This window comes from Myotis brandtii, unplaced genomic scaffold (assembly GCF_000412655.1).
Source record: "Myotis brandtii unplaced genomic scaffold, ASM41265v1 scaffold703, whole genome shotgun sequence".
Taxonomy (NCBI): domain Eukaryota; kingdom Metazoa; phylum Chordata; class Mammalia; order Chiroptera; family Vespertilionidae; genus Myotis; species Myotis brandtii.
In genome coordinates this window covers 683,314-688,790 of record NW_005370760.1, presented here as the reverse complement: position 1 = coordinate 688,790, position 5,477 = coordinate 683,314, and the positions used below count along the sequence as shown (strand labels likewise).

The following is a 5,477-nucleotide window of genomic DNA, read 5'->3' as shown; positions in this document are numbered from 1 at the left end:
ATCTTTATTTTTATGACTTCACAGAATTCCATTGCATGAGCAGAATTTACTTAACTACTTATTGCTTCATAGGCATTTAATTTGCATTCAATTTTTCAGTATTATAAATGGCAAATTTTAACAGATTTTGCCCAAATAACTTAGCCTCTATGAATATTAATATTTATTTCAAATATTTTAAAATCAGTTATACCAATTTATAAGTGGAAAAACATATTAGCAAGGTGGGAGTACTTTTATTTCCTGAGAAGTCCTATCTTTTCCTACTCCATTCATATCTTTAGAGTATTGTAGATAGGTGACTTAAATCCTGTTCCTCTTTTCTGTTTAGCACTTTATATACAGAAGTGCCCCAAGACAAAGTTGTGAACTATACATTTTGGAAGCAGGTACAATGAGTGTTTCCTACATTGGTTTTACTGTTTTTCACCTGATTCCCTTTGCACGTGCCCCTTGTTTTCCCCTGTGTACGCCAGGCCTTCCATGCTGGCTTCTGGCTGGATCCCCTCTTGGAGCAGGTCTTGTTCTCCCATTGCTCTTTTTCTCTGGCCCCTCTGTTTTAAAAGGGTGTCCCAAAATTCACACAAGAAGTAATTTTTATAGAAAACACAGGTTTATAATTAAAAATTGTAAATTTTTTATTGATTCATAAAGTATACAGTATAGGGTTATGTATGGAATAGCATATCGGGTAAACTGGATTATCATGTCGCGATAGCGAGCCCCACTAACTGTTATTGCCTGAGCAGCCGCATTTTCAAAGAAGAATGGTCCGATGATGCCTCCAGCCCAAAATCCGCACCAAACAGTGACACGTTGTGGATGCAGTTGTTTCTCAACAATCACTCGTGGATTTTCTGAACCCCAAATGCGACAATTTTGTCGATTAACCAAGCCATCAATATGAAAATGAGCCTCATCGAAATTCAGCCACATTTATGCAAAACAGTCATGAAAATTTCAATAAAGAGTGTATATGTGCCAGCAAAGCTGTGGAGGCCATTTACCCGATATGCTATTCCATACATAACCCTATACTGTATACTTTATGAATCAATAAAAAATTTACAATTTTTAATTATAAGACTGTGTTTTCTATCAAAATTACTTCTTCCGTGAATTTTGGGACACCCTTTATGAGTGAAGATGCTGTCCAGTGTTCTACTATTCATTTAGTGCCTTGAGAGGTGATCACTCTGGCTAATCAGATATACTAACTGGTACTATGTTATTAGAGAACAGATGACATTTTATTTTTGTTACTCCTCACCCAAGGATATTTTTTCCCCATTAATTTTCAGAGCGATTGGAAGGCAGGGAAGGAGGAGAGAGAAATATCAATGTGAGAGAGACACATAGATTGCTGCCTCCCACACATGCCCTGACTGAGCAGGGGATCAGCCAGGGTGAGAACAGGTAATATCCCATAGATCTCACTTTGTGTATTAATGAGTTCCTATAGATGGTTGCATTTAGCTGAAGTGGTAGCCCAAAAGAAATTCATCAGCCATCTAAGCACTGGCAAGCACTTCCTGAGACAATGTTACTTGTTCTTGTCCTAGCTTATACAATAGTTTATTTCTCTCAGGTAAAAGAGAGTACAGTGACATTGTCTTAGTTCATGGCTTCCATCTTCAAGGTCACCTGGTACTCAAACATGCATGCTTGAATTCCAGCCATTATGTCCACATTCCAGAAAGCAGAAAAGAGGAAGCCTCTTCAGAGAGCTTTCCTAGAATATTCCACTCATATCTCATTGGCCTGATTTAGCCATGTGGCCAGCTGTTATCTTCTCCTCCTCCTTTTCTCATGGTAGAGTTTTTACTTGTTAAGTTAAAACATGACCTTAGAATCCTTCTCAATATAATGTTCTTAGCAGTTACTTTGGTCCAAAAGATTTGTCATTGGTGTTTAAATCTACTAGCCATCTTTAAATGCTTGTGGGGATTTTCAATCTGATAGTCTCTGGGTACAATTCTTTAATTTATGGGATAAAACTCTTATAGGTGAAAAAGGTATATATTTATAGATATCAGGCTTGGCATTCTTCTGAATTTAGCACTAAATGACTATAATCACCCACTTTACTGTACATATTCTCAATCTGTTCTTTTGACTGTTTACTGCACTATGAGTTTCTTGCAGAGGTTCTCAACCTGTGAGTCGCAACAATGAAAATACATCCTGCATATCGGATATTTACATTACGATTCATAACAGTAGCAAAATTACAGTTATGAAGTAGCAACGAAAATAATTCTATGGTTGGGGGTCACCACAACATGAGGAACTGTATTAAAGGGTCGCAGCATCAGGAAGGTTGAGAACCACTGCTAGGGCAAGACTATATCTTACCCATTTTTGTGTACCCAAGGTGTCTGGCTCAGCACACTTTCAAATGTTTTATCAATAAATAAACATTGGCCCTAACCGGTTTGGCTCAGTGGATAGAGAGAGCGTCGGCCTGCGGACTGAAGGGTCCCAGGTTCGATTCTGGTCAAGGGCATGTACCTTGGTTGCGGGCACATCCCCAGTAGGGGGTGTGCAGGAGGCAGCTGATCGATGTTTCTCTCTCATCGATGTTTCTAACTCTCTATCCCTCTCACTTCCTCTCTGTAAAAAAATCAATAAAATATATTAAAAAAAAATAAACATTGGTCAAGGTCAAGTGTCTATCAAAGTAAATACTTTCCCATTATGTAAGCTGGTTACATTGTGAACTGCTTACCATTGAATAGGAAAGGGAGGCCTTATTTGAGAGGTCATTGGTTGACAAGAGCATTGGTAATACAACAAAGGGTCTTGGTTATTTCATAACTGCTTTATAAACGTTTGAGTAACTGACATAGCAAACTGCCTACCAGGTAACAAGGAAAGGGCAGATATACTTTGAACAGGTTTTTTTCTTTGTTCTTGAGACTAGCCTTTTTCATTCTTTTGACCAAAGGTCCAGGTCCTGGGTTAACGTGACTCAGTGTTTTCTGTATTCTAGGAGGTGATTCTGAGAGTTGTGCAAATGTCCAATTCATATTTCATGGATATGTGTATAGCTGAAGTAAGACCATACTTATGCTCTACCTAATTTAATTAAGGTGGCCTATACTCACCGATTTGTTTTTATAAGATCTTATAAACATTTAAGTTAATACTTATATCATTTGTTTTAAATATTTTGGCTCCATTAAAAATTTTGTTGGAAAAAGAAAAAGCTACTACTGCTAAAAAATGTGAAGAGCATTGACTTAACTAGCTCATCCAAGTCCCATATCCACCTCTTTATAATGACCAAATTCTTAAACCCTGGTAACAAAGAAAGATGAAGGAAAAGAATTATGTCATGATTCTTTCAGCTCAAAGAGCTGGGTTGGCTCTGATTAGATCCAATCCAGGCTGATGGTTTCTAAGAAAGCTAAATGTTTTGAGGAGAGAACCTTGGGTTGTAAGCAGTCATCTTCCCTTCCCTCTCCAGTCCCAATCCTGGGTTATATCCATCCTATTGAGGTAGTGTCCCCACATTTAGATTTCCAAGTGATACAATGTCAGAGATGGTGTGACTAAATTTCTGCATAATGCTTCTCCTCGTTGACCCACTACTTACTCTGGTCAGAAGGGCTGGGGCCCACAGAAATAACAAGGCTCCATTCTCTCTTCTCCAAGTCTAGAACTAGTCCTAAGCGATCACTTGCAACTTCAGTCAGCAAGAGAATAGAAAAGAGGAGAGAAGCAGCACTAGAGTCTCCTTTCCACTCAAAACTTCTGCAGATTTCTTCTCTCATTATTCTAATCTGTCCTTGCCCCTGTCCTGTACAGTGATACTTAGAGGTGGGGGCAGGAGGTTCAGCTGGATGCAACTAAGAGACCTTAAGGACTTTGTAATCAGAACCCCCCAGTTAGGCCATTTCTCAGTAGTCTCACCTTAGAGAGATTTAATTATTGGAACTAAAGTGTCTTTATTTGTAAAATGGGAGATAATAGCATAGGCTTAGATGTAAAAAATACTTAGCACCCAGCTGGTGTGGCTCAGTGGTTGAGTGTCGACCTATGAACCAGGAGGTCACCGTTGATTCCTGGTCACAGCACATGCCTGGGTTGTGGGCTGGATTCCCAGTGTGGGGCGTGCAGGAGGTAGCAGGTCAATCATTTTCTCTCATCATTGATGTTTCTATCGCTCTTTCCCTCTCCCTTCCTCTCTGAAATCAATTAAAAATATATACATAAATACTTGGCACAATGCCTGTCTTTTAGCAGGTATTCTATACACGACACCTTTCTTGAAGTGTCACTGCGTGTCAAGCACAAGGCATCTCTGCTTGGAGGAGTTTGAAGTGTGTGTGTGTGTGTGTGTGTGTGAGTGTGTAAGGGTGTGGTGGTTGGCACTCAGGTAAATCACTGGTAAGGCTTTAGCACTTATTTTTCCTCCCCAGGCCCACTGGCCAAAAGTCATATATCTGAAAAAGTCCAACAGGTGCATTTCTAAGGGAAATACAGTGGGAATGTCAAAGAGTGGGTGGAGGTGCGGTGGGAACAGAAAAGTTCCTGCAGATCAGAGGCTGTCCCATCTTTTGGTTCGAGTCTGTGGCTACCCTAAACCACCCCCCCCCCAAGTCATGTCTTCCCTGCCTTCAAATGTTATTCCCACTTAACATTGCCCAGTGACCCTGCAGAAGAGAAACCTTGAGACAGACATGCTGTCTGTCTCCTCAGTGCCATTTGATTCACCTTCTTAAGCCCTTCAAACCTTATCATTAATTGCAAATTTTATGATTAAATAAAAATTATTTAATGTGCCTAAGTGAATATGGCATATACATATGGTTTAGTAATTGGGTGCTAATGGCACCCAAAATACAAAATATCCTGATTTTCAGCCATCTTATCCACATTGTAGCCCTGAAAATCTGTATGTGCACACTCACTGACTTGTAGTTACGTTCCGGTTCATCTTTCCTGGGAGGCAAGAGTGTCAGACTACCCAATGAAGAGCCTTATTTTGTCTTGCTGCTATCTCCCCACCTCTTTTAGGCTACTCTTCAGAACTTCTTTTCTACACTTCCTTTGTCATCTTGTCAACATCAGCTCTTTGCTGCCATTTAATTTCCACGGACATTCACCACTTATTCTAACTGACATTAATATTGTTGGATCATGGAGATTTAAAAAAATATGGCCTAATAAATGTATAAACATTACCAAGAGGGGCAGAACAGGTAAAAAAAAAAAAGGCTGAATGTCAAGAATTAAATGAATTAGTGTTTATAAAGCCTCTGGCAAGATGTACATTTACAGATGCTGATGCCAAGTAAATATTAATTCCCGTACTTCTTTTGTTCCCATCACGTCATCTTTCTGGGTCTCAGTTTCCTAATGTTAAAAATTAAGCGCATTGCACCAAGTTTCTTCGTGTTGAAAAATATTTTTCCCCCAGTCTCTCCTCACTGAGTATTTGGAAGTGGGTGGTGGGTGGAAGGGTTCTTTCT

The 5,477-nt window shown here is 39.5% G+C and overlaps 1 long non-coding RNA gene across 3 annotated transcripts in view; it reads right to left on the bottom strand.

Annotated features, from left to right (window-relative positions):
* The window catches only part of LOC106724073, a 16,246-nt gene that overhangs the window by 10,377 nt on the left and 392 nt on the right, over positions 1-5,477 (bottom strand). The window lies entirely within an intron of this gene.